The following is an 11,892-nucleotide window of genomic DNA, read 5'->3' as shown; positions in this document are numbered from 1 at the left end:
CCTCAGATTACAACAGGATCTGGACCAGATGGGCCAATCGGCTGAGAAGTGGCAGATGGAGTTTAATTTAGATAATTGCGAGGTGCTGCATTTTGGGAAAGCAAATCTTAGCAGGATTTATACACTTAATGGTAAGATCCTGCAGAGTGTTGCTGAACAAAGAGACCTTGGAGTGCAGGTTCATAGCTCCTTGAAAGTGGAGTCGCAGGTAGATAGGATAGTGAAGAAGGTGTTTGGTATGCTTTCCTTTATTGGTCAGAGTATTGAGTACAGGAGTTGGGAGGTCATGTTGCAGCTGTACAGGACATTAGTTAGGCCACTGTTGGAATATTGTGTGCAATTATGGCCTCCTTCCTATTGGAAAGATGTTGTGAAACTTGAAAGGGTTCAGAAAAGATTTACAAGGATGTTGCCAGGGTTGGAGGATTTGAGCTACAGGGAGAGGCTGATTACGCTGGAGCTGTTTTCCCTGGAGCATCGGAGGCTGAGGGATGACCTTATAGAATTTTACAAACTCATGAGGGGCATGGATAGGATAAGTAGACAAAGAATTTTCCCTGGGGTGGGGGAGTCCAGAACTAGAGGGCATAGGTTTAGGGTGAGGGGGGAAAGATATAAAAGGTACCTAAGGGACAACGTTTTCACACAGAGGGTGGTGTGTGTATGGAATGAGCTGCCAGAGGAGGTGGTGGAGGCTGGTACAATTGCAACATGTAAGAGGCATTTAGATGGGTATATGAATAGGAAGGGTTTGGAGGAATATGGGCCGGGTGCTGGCAGGTGGGACTAGATTGGGTTGGGATATCTGGTCGGCATGGACGGGTTGGACCGAAGGGTCTGTTTCCATGCTGTACATCTGACTCTAACCTAGTCCTGTTATCAGCATCTGGCCCATATCCCTCTAAACCTTTCCAAATGCTGTAATTGTAACCCCCTTTTACCACTTTCACTGGCAGTTCATTCTGTACATGCATCATCTTCTGTGGAAGAAGTTGCCCCTCTGATTCTTTTTCAATCCCTCACCTTAAAGTTGTGCTGTGCAGGTTTGGAGACCCTTACCCTGTTCACCTTATCCATGCCCCTCATGATTTTATCAAACTCTATAATGTCACCTCTCACTGTCCTATGCTCCAGGGAAAAGTGTCCCAGCCTCTTTAGTTTCTCCCTAACTCAACCCTGCAGTCCCGGAACATTGGTCTTTGATGCTCGCATGTGACCTGGAGAAATTCTATCCTCCTTTCAAATTCTACCGTTTCTCCCATCACATATTCTGTTTCTAAATATTCCTCACAATTCCTTGATTTGGAGACGCTGGTGTTGGACTGGGGTGTACAAAGTTAAAATCACACAACACTAGGTTATAGTCCAACAGGTTTAATTGGAAGCACTAGCTTTCGGAGCGACGCTCCTTCATCAGGTGATTGTCCACTACCACCTGATGAAGGGGCAGTGCTCCGAAAGCTAGTGCTTCCAATTAAACCTGTTGGACTGTAACCTGGTGTTGGGTGATTTTTATCTCAATTCCTTGGCTTTTCTGTTTTCATTTCTGAGGACAGACTGTCAATGTTTGTTTTCTATAAGCTAACTCCCACAGTCATCTGATCGACACCCTTTCACACTTCACTTTCTGGAAGGATTGTGTTCTGTCTTCCAGGCATCTGCGTCTCCTTTTTATCTGGGATGGATATGAAACCTTCCAAATGAGAGCTTCCAGTTTTTATCCCTGTTCTGTCATGCACCCCCACCCCCATCCCCCAGCTCTCATCACAATGTTATTTTGCCTTATCTCTCAGCTTTGTAAAATTTGCCTTCCCTCAGTTTAAACTGCTTATTCTTGCTCTATCTTTGTCCCTTCCTATAATTGTACTAACTGTGATTGGGTGATGAATTCTATCTTTAAACTGGCCATTGATTTCTAATACCTCCGTCTGTCCCAGTCTCACGTTCTGAAACTATATTTGGAACTGTGCTCTCTTATTGGACTTGTAATATACTGGCTTTAAAAATAAAGTTCTTGAATACAAAGAAATGAATTGTCCTTTTGCCTTACCCACACTTTATATCCCAATTGGTATTTGGGTAATTGAAATCCCCAACTATTGCTGTCCTTTTGTAATTGTACACTTAGAGGAGCAAACATGTAGGGAATTCTAACTCTCTCCCGTTATTTAAGGGCCTGCAGTACACAGGAGGAATCTCACTGCTAGGGTTTTGCTTCTGAGGCCATCCAATATGGCTTCCTTTCCTATATCATCCCTCCTCTCCAATTCTCACTGGTTCTTTCAAGTAACTGCCTTTCTTACTCCCACTTTCTTACTTCCTGAACACTCTTTATCCAGGGATGTTGAGCTGCCACATCTGCCCTTCTGTGTGATGTTTCCAGTATAACAATGATGTCATGCTGCCATTGGTGTAACTGTGCCCTCCCTCATTGCCTTTATTTGTTGTATCCCTTATTTACATTTTGACCTCTTCTTTAAAAACAGCTGATTTTCCGTGACTTCTGTTTGCTCTGTCTTTCAGAGTCACTCATGAAGTTGCTGCCTCAGAGATCCACCAATTGCCCAGTGCCAGTAACAGGCACAGTTGTCAGTACAGTCTGGACTGTGGTCCAAGCAACTCAAGGTGCCCCTCACTGCGCGTCAAGTTCATTGTGGGTGGGGGAGGGGTAAATCTGTGGCAGAAACTCTCCAATGCCAGTTGGATGAATAACTAACACCTGGGGGTTGTTGGGATAGGTGTCCCATTCACTAATTAAATTACATAGAATCATATGCACCCAAAACCACACCTTACAGACAATGCCGCAGACCCTCCCATCACTATTCATGGGTATGCCTTGTCCCACCACAGGACAGAAGCCAATGTGGCGCTGGCAGGAGGGGGCTTTCCTGGGGGTCCTGCTGATGCTACTAACCATGACATAGCCCATTACACACCCATGGACACGGGTGCACACACATACAGATACAGATATACACACACACACACACACACACACACACACACACACACACACACACACACACACACACACACACACAGACACACACACGTGGAAAAAGCAGATTCTTCGTGAAGGCAGAGAAACTGGAAAGTCTGTTCAGTGTCTGTGCCCCCTGGGTCTGATGTTCAGATGATCCTCTATTGGCTGACCCTGACGTTGCTGAGACGTTTTTCTCTGGAAGCTTTGACTATAAGAAGTACAGAGGAACACGTTCATTGAGAAAATAGCTTTGATCCATCAGTTCAAAGCTGACAGCCCAGGGCAATTGGTGCAGAGAGAGGAAGTGGTTTTCCTCATTGTGAACGGGCTGATTCTGGGCTGGGCAGAGATCTGCAAAGTGTCTCTGACTCTGTCTCCAAGCAGCTCAATCACCCAGGAACCAATCACATTGCTGTTGGCAAATAAAAGCTCTCTGTCATTGGTAACTGTCATGAGTCCACCGACCAATCAATTTCTCATTGTCAAGAAGAGCTGGACACACTCAACTCCAGATTGCCTGCCATCTGATCTTCACTTCCTGCTTATTCAATCAGTTATCTATGACGCCTACCTGGATATCAGGTCAGCGAAAGTGAGGACTGCAGAGGTTGAAGATTAGAGTCGAGTGGTGCTGGAAAAGCACAACAGGTCAGACAGCATCCGAGGAGCAGGAAAATCAACGTTTCGGGCAAAAGCCCTTCATCAGGAATGAGGGTGGGAATCTTGGGGGTAGAGGGATAAATGGGAGGGGAGTGAGGCTGGGGGGGGGAAGGGAAGTAGGAGTCTAATAGGTGGATGGAGGGGGTGTAAAGGTGATCGCTCAGAGAGGAGGGTGGAGCGGATAGTTGGGAAGGAAGATTGACAGGTGGGACAGGTCATGAGGACAGTGCTGAGCTGGAAGGTTGAAACTGGGATAAGGTCGGGGGAGGGGAAATGAGGAGACTGGTGAAATTCACATTGATGCCATGGGGTTGAAGGGTCCTGAGGCTGAAATGAGGTGTTCTTCCTCCAGAAGTTGGGTGGTTAGGGAGTGGAGATGGAGTGGGAGGGGGAGTTGAAGTGTTTGGCCACGGAGCAGTGGGGTTGGTTGGTGCAGGTATCCCAGAGATGTTCTCTGAAGTGCTCTGAGAGTCAGTTTCCCTGTATTCCATGCCTCCTTACTTTCTGAATCAGCCTACCATGGGGAACCTTATCAACACCTTGCTAAAATCCACATACACCACATCCACTGCTCTCCCTTCATCAATGTTTTTTGTCACATCCTCAAAGAATTGAATAATGTTTATGAGGCATGACCTAACCCTCACAAAGCCATGCTGACTATCTCTCATCAAGCTATGGTTTTCCAAGTAATCATAAATCCTGTCTCTCACAATCCTTTCCAATGTTTTGCCCAAGAGTGACGTAAGACTGACTAGTCTATAATTCCCAGGATTATCCCTATTGCCTTTCTTCAACAAGGGGATAACATTTGTAACCCTCCAATCATCTGGCACTACTCCAGTGGACAGTGAGGATGCAAAAATTCTCGCCAAAGACGCAACAATCTCTTCCCTCGCTTCCTGTAGGAAATTTGGGTGTATCCCCTCTGGCCCAGGAAATTTACCTATGCTTACGTTTCTCAAAACTTTCAGCACATCTTCCTTCTTAACACCAACCTGTTCGAGCATATCAGCCTGTTTCACACTGTCCTCACAAACAAGTTCCCTCTCATTAGTGAATACTGAAACAAAGCATTCATTAAGGACCTCCCCTCCCTCCTATGACTCCAGGCACAGGTTCCCTCCACTATTCCTGATTGGCCCTACCCTCACTCTGGCCATCCTCTTGTTCCTCACATAAGTGTAGAACACCTTAGAGTTTTTCTTAATCCTACCCACTAAAGCTTTTTCATGCCCCCTTCTAGCTCTCCTAAGACCATTCTTCTGTTCCTTCCTGGCTACCTTGTAACCCTCTCGACCCCCCTTTGATACCTGCCTCTTCAACCTTAAGTAAGCTTCCTTCTCCCTCTTGACTAGATGTTCCACATCCTTTGTCACCCAAGGTTCTTTCACCCTACCATCCCTTCCTTGCCTCAGTGGGACAAACCTATCTAGCACTATAAGCAAGTGCTCCCTAAACAACCTCCATTTTTCTGTTGTGCCTTTCCCTGAGAACATCTGTTCCCAATTTAAGTGTCCCAGTTCCTGTCTAATAACATTGTTATTCCTCATCCCCCAATTAAATACTGTTTCGGAGGGGTGTGTTTCCATGGGGGTGTGTTTCTGGGGTGGGGGGGGGGAGTGTGTTTCCGGGGGTCTGTTTCCAAGGGGTGTGTTTCCAGGGGTCTGTTTCCGGGGGGATCCGTTACTGAGGGGTCTGTTTCCGAGGGGTGTATTTCCAGAGGGATCTGTTTCTGGGATGGGGGGGGGGGGGGAGTGTGTTTCCGGGGATGTGTTTCCGAGGGGTGTGTTTCCAGGGGTCTGTTTCCGGGGGGATCCGTTTCCGAGGGGTCTGTTTCTGGGGAGTGTATTTCTGGGGGAGTCTGTATCTGTGCTCTCTGACTCTGTGACCAGAATCCCTTTTTGATTAGCCTGGGACAGACTTTCCCTCAGCCTGATGTTTCCTTATCTGCAGTTGTTGATATGGGATGCTTCTGTGGTCTCGGGCAGGTCCTGGTCTTTGAGTGGTCACACCAAGGTGGTCTCTCTGGGCCTGGTCATTCTCATGATGTTCACCATGAGGTACAAGGAACTGGAGAGGCTGTGTCGCTCAGCTGGATGATGAAGGTGATCTCTGGAGAGACCATGGACAAAGGTGCAAAATCAAAGTGAGCTGGGGTTCCACGTTGCCCCTTTTATTCATTTCTTCATGCCCCTCACGAATATACAGTGGCCTGCATTGGCTCGGGCCAGAAAGATTCAATGAAGTGACTACGTTCCATATTTGGAGTTTGTGGAACATATTTTTCAATTTTCAGCTGTCACGTGCTGTCCATGATATACTCCGACCCGGCTCCCACCTCACCTGCCTGTCACCAAGTCTGTGTGACACATTTCTGCCATGGCAGGGTCACTGCAGCTGGGAAACAATGGCTCATTCTGAAACAGCGTGGACATTAGCCCCTGGCCAGGCAGTTCCACGTCTGTCTGGTTTAGACGGGAGGTTGATTGTCCAAGGCCTGGCTGTATAAATATTGGCTGTCCCAGATCCGCAGTTTGTAAATTGCAGACTCCGGTTCAGTTCAAACATTTCGGGTTCCTCTCCATGCCAATGGAAAAAATAAATCAATAGTTCAGTAACCATCCTGGAGGAAAGGGGTCACATGACCCCTCTGTCAAAACTGCAGCCAGTCTTTTAAGGATTCGTTTCTCAACAGTTCTCTCCTCTTTTAATCTGGAGTTTATAAAAACACCACAAAAAAATGTGGTCCTCACTACATGCAGTATACATGATGAAGACCCACTATTTTCTCTGTATCCTAAGATCTAATAGATATGACATAAAAGGAATAAAACAAATGATGATATATTTCACTGGCAGGATAAGGTGAGCTCTGTGATTGGAACAAAACCTCATCCTTCCATTGACGCAGTCCTTTCTGTCTGGGTCTCGCACTTGCCTTCAGCAGAACACAGGTAACAATCAGCCCACAGCCCCAGAAACCCTTCAATCTCAATTGTACACATGAGATGTGATAGGATTGTACTGTAGGCCCTCCCAGTAGTCAGAGGGGATTGAAAAGCAAATATGTAGAGAGCTCATAAATATATGCAAGAATAATAAGGTTGTAAAAGGGGATTGTCATTTTCCAAATATTGACTGGGGCTACCATAGTGTCACACGTTTGGATGGTGAAGAGTTAGGAGGGGGATGCTTCAGGACTAGTGATCATAATGTGATTCATTATACAATAGTTCTGAAAATGGATAAGTCTTCCATAAAAGTTCAGGTTTGTCATTTGGAGAAAGGCACATTTAAAGATATGAAACAAGAACTTTCAAAAGTTGATTAGAGCAGACTGTTTGCAGGTAAAGGGATGACTGACAAGTGGGAGGCCTTCAAAAGTATAACAGTGAGAATTCAAAGGCATTCTACTCCTTTTAAAGCGAAGGTAAGGCTGGTAAGAATAGGGAACAATGGATAAATAAAGTTATTGAGTTTGTAGTCAAGAATAAAAAAGAGTCATATATGATAGACAACAGGGATCAATAGAGTCTCTTGAAGAGTATAAAGAGCATAGAGACATTCTAACGGAATCAGGATAACAAAGAGGGTATATAAGAGGGCCGTGCAGATACGGTTAGGGAGAATCCAAAAGATTCTACAAATACATCAAGATCAAGAGAGTAAATGGAGTGAGAGTAGGATCCCTTAAAGAATCAACAAGGTTGGCTTTGTGTTGAACTTCAGGAGATGGGAGAGATATCAAATGAATATTTTATCAGTTTTTACTGACAGGGAAAGAAATAGAGACTAGGTAACTTGAGGAAATAAATGTTGATGGGCTGAAAACAGTTCATATTACAGCAGTGTAAGTGCTGGATGTCTTAGAAAACATGAAGGTAGTTACATCTCCAGGTCTTATCAAATGTATGTCAGGACATTGGAGGAGGTCAGGGAGAAGGTTGCAGGGTTCCTAGCACAAAGATTTGTATTATCTATAAACATGGGTGAAGTACTGGATAGCAGGAACATGGCTAATGTTGTGCCATTGTTTAAGAAAGGCTGGAAGGAGAAACCTGGAAACGAGAGACATGAGTCTGACATTGGTGGTTAATCAAGAAAGGAAACCATAGAATCCCTACAGTGTGGGAACAGGCCATTCAGCCCAACAAACCCACAACAACCTTCCAAACAATTTCTTGCCAAGACCAATTCCCCTACCATATTACTGTACATTTCCCCTGACTAACCCCACTCATCTGAACACCCCTGAACACTATGGCCAATTCACCAAGCTTGCACATCTTTGGATGTGGGAGGAAACTCACGCAGACACAGGGAGAATATAGGAGAAAGTGAGGACTGCAGATGCTGGGGATCAGTGCTTAAAAATGTGTTGCTGGAAAAGCGCAGCAGGTCAGGCAGCATCAAAGGAGAAGGAGAATCGACGTTTCGGGCATAAGCCCTTCTTCAGGAATGAGGAGGGTGTGCCAAGCAGGCTAAGATAAAAGGTGGGGAGGAGGGACTTGGGGAGGGTGTTGGGAATGCGATAGGTAATACCTAGGTAGATACCTATCGCATTCCCAACGCCCCTCCCCCAAGTCCCTCCTCCCTACCTTTTATCTTAGCCTGCTTGGCACACCCTCCACATTCCTGAAACAGGGAGAATATGCAAACTCCATACAAACAGTCACCCAAGGCTGGAATCAAACCTGTGAGGCAGCAGTGCTAACCACTGAGCCGTTGTTTCAGTGATTCTGAAAGATAGGATATACATGTGTTTGGAGAGGCAAGGACTGATCTGGGATAGTCAGCATGGTTTTGTGTTAGGAAAATTGTGTCTCACAAACTTGATTGAGTTTTTTTTAATGAAATAACCAAAAAGGTTTATGATGCAGAGCAGTAGATGCTGTTTGCTTGGAGCTTAGTAAAGCCTTTGACAAGGTTCTGCCAGCTAGACTAATTAGTAAAATTAGATCATATGGGATTCAGGAGAGCTTGCCAGAAAGAAACACAAATGGGGGTGATGGAGGGTGAGTACTACAGGGATCGATAGTGGATCTGGTTTTGTTTGTCATTTATATCAATGATGTGATGAGAATGTCGGAGACTTGGTTAGTAGGTTTGCTGACACCGACATTGGTGGTGCAGTGCACAGTGAAGAAGGTTACAACCAGAATCTTGATCAATTAAGGCAGTGAGCTGAAAAGTGGCAGATGGGGAATAATTTGGAGAAATATAAGATATTGCAGTTGGGTATATGAACAAAGAGTAGGAGTTATATAATTAACGACAGGGCTCTGGGTAGTGTTGGAGAACAGACAACCCGAGTGGGTCAGGTATATAATTTGTTGAAATTTGTGTCGGATGTAGATAGGGTGGTTAAGAACACAACTAGCACACTTGTCTTAATTGCACAGCCCTTTGAGTATAGATGTTAGGATGTCAGATTAAGGTTATACAGGACATTGGTGAGGCCTCTTCTGTAGAAACTGTGTGTAATAGGAAGGATATTATCAAACTAGAGAGGGTTCAGAAAATATTTACCGGGACGTTTATGGGAAAGGTGGGTTTGAGATATAAAAACAGACTGGAAAGACTGGGACTTTTTTCACTGGAGAGTAGGAGGCCGAGGGATGACCTGATAGAGGTTTATAAAATCAGGAGGAATCAGGGTCTGGTTTTCCCTCCGCTGGGGAGTTCAAACTAGCTGGCATCTTTCTAAGATGAGAGGAGAAAGATTTAAAAAGGAGGCAATAATTTGAGAGTGGTTGATGTATGGAATGAACTACCAGAGAAAGTGGGGAATGAAGGTACAGCTACAGTATTTAAAAGACATTTGGGTCAGTTGGTCAGGATAGTGGCCAAACACAGGTAGGTGGGACTAGTTTAGTTTGGTAACCTGGTCACTGTGGACTGGTTTACTCCAAGACTCCCAGGTGGTCAAGGTGCCTCCACCATTTTGAACATTCCCTTTCCTGAGCAGCCCTCATCGACACCTCACAGACACAGGAAGTCTCCCACTTTGCTTTGGTACAGGAAGTGTTGGATTGGAAAGGGTTAACTGAACTTGTTTGTTCACTGACTGTGATTAGTGTCACTCTCCATGGATCCTGACGGATTCACTGGAGGGTTCCCTCTTTCCAACGTGGTATCCCATTGTGCCAGAGGGAGTATTCCGTCTCCCATCGGTGGGATCTATACCCACAGAGAGAGAGGGAGAGAGAGGACAGGAGGGATCGCAGTCTGACAGCAATGGACTGGAATGTTACAGCAATCACACATTAACCTGGGCACTTCAAGTGGTTTCATTAAATTGAATGTCATTAGAAGCTAAGATTGGATATGCTCTCCAGATTATTCAAGCAGCTTACTATCCCATTCTCGCTATTACTGGTGTCCCTGGTAAGTCTCTCCAATGTTATATTGAGGTGAATGTTCTTGTCATTTGTGAGTTAGAGACTGAAGCCACGACCTTCAGTGTCAGACACAGCCCCAGTTCTATCCCACTTCCTGGACAATGTCTGATACTGAAACAGCCTGGTCACACCTGCACTGACTCCTCTCCGTCACTATCACCAAACCTGCTCCTCACAATCTCCATCATATTGTCCTCTGTCTCAGTCTCAGCCCATCGGCTGCATAAACCCTCCTCCACGTCTTTGTTAAACCCAGGCTTGGCTGCTCCAGTGTTACCTTCATCACCCTCCCAGGGACAAACCTGCAGAAAGCACAGACCATGCAAAACTCTGCAGTCTCAGCCATTGAATGCTTTATTAACTGCTCTCCCAACTTGTCCTTCTCCTTTATGTTAGTTGCCAGTCTCTCCTCATACACTCTCTTTGTTTCTGTGATATGGTTTTTAACTTACCAGTGAACCTTTGTCATCATGTTGTCTACTTAAAAACACCAAACAAAACTTTGTTTTCTATAGAGTCGTGAACACTTCAGGACATCAGGGAGCCCACTCAGTCTGCACCAACATTCTGAAGAGCATCCCATACCCTATCCCTGTAACCCCACATTTCCCATTGTGAATCCGCATATCATTAGATACAATGGGTAATTTATCATGACTAATCCACTAACCTGCATATCTTTGTGCTGAGAGAGGAAACTGGAGCACTTGGAGGAAACCCAAACAGACACAGAGAGAATGTGCAAACTCCACACAGTCACCCAAGGCTGGAATTGAACCTGGGTCTCTGGCGTTTTGAGGCAGCAGTGCTAACCGCTGAGCCATGAAATGGTGGAGTAGGTTTGAGAGACCATACTCCTGCTCCCTATTCATATCTTTATAGAGAATCAAGTGGGCCACACTGCTTTTAAATTACTGTATAGCCTGCACGGTTCCACATGCTCAATGTTAGCAGTGCTGGTACGAATAGGAGGAGGGGTCTGAATGTGATAGCAATCAGGTTTGACACATGTCTTTAAAACATGTTCTGTGTCTGTCCACTGAATAGCAGTGACCGTCACTCTCAGCTGGACATGTGCTCAACCACATGAGGAGCTCCCTCAAGTGTTACTGAGACAGCCAAGCAGCAGCTGAGGGGGGTGGGTGGGGGGACAAGGGGAGTTTGATTTGGGCTTGCTGCTGGAACGATAATGAAGGTGTTGTGGATCCCTTTTTAGGAAGGTGTATTGTGAGATATTACAAACATTCAGAGGGACTGGAGGATTCATTGATCAAGTTCTAGGCCAGGCCTGGGCCTGGGTCTGGGTCTAGAATTACAGTGCATCTGGGTCTACAACTGGGGGATGTGTCTGACTCCCTGACTGGATAACAAGATGATGAAATGGAGAAAAGGGCTGCAGACCGCTCCTTCCTGAGTTTCCTGCGGGAGCTTCTGAGAGACAGGAAACAACCAGAGACTATATTAAAAAGGCAGAAATACAAAAGAAATAAACTCCAGATTACTATCAGGTTCACATGGTAACGCACATGGGGTCAAAAAGATCAAAGAGTTGAATGTGAAGCTCAGAGACTGGTAGAAATAAGTTTTAATTTGTAATTTGCTCTGGGGGAAGGATGGAGATGGATATTGAGGGAGCAGTTGATTAGATTAGATTACTTACAGTGTGGAAACAGGCCCTTCAGCCCAACAACTCCACACTGACCCTCCGAAGAGCAACCCACCCAGACCCATTCCCCCAACACTACAATAATTACAGCCAATTCACCTGACCTGCACATTTTTGGAATGTGGGAGGAAACCGGAGCACCCGGAGGAAACCCCCACGCAGACACGGGGAGAATG

This window comes from Chiloscyllium plagiosum, unplaced genomic scaffold (assembly GCF_037043375.1).
Source record: "Chiloscyllium plagiosum isolate Xiang-an unplaced genomic scaffold, Cpla_swu_hap1 HiC_scaffold_32, whole genome shotgun sequence".
Classification (NCBI taxonomy): domain Eukaryota; kingdom Metazoa; phylum Chordata; class Chondrichthyes; order Orectolobiformes; family Hemiscylliidae; genus Chiloscyllium; species Chiloscyllium plagiosum.
The sequence above is the reverse complement of the archived record's forward strand: the minus strand, read 5'-3'. Positions refer to the sequence as shown.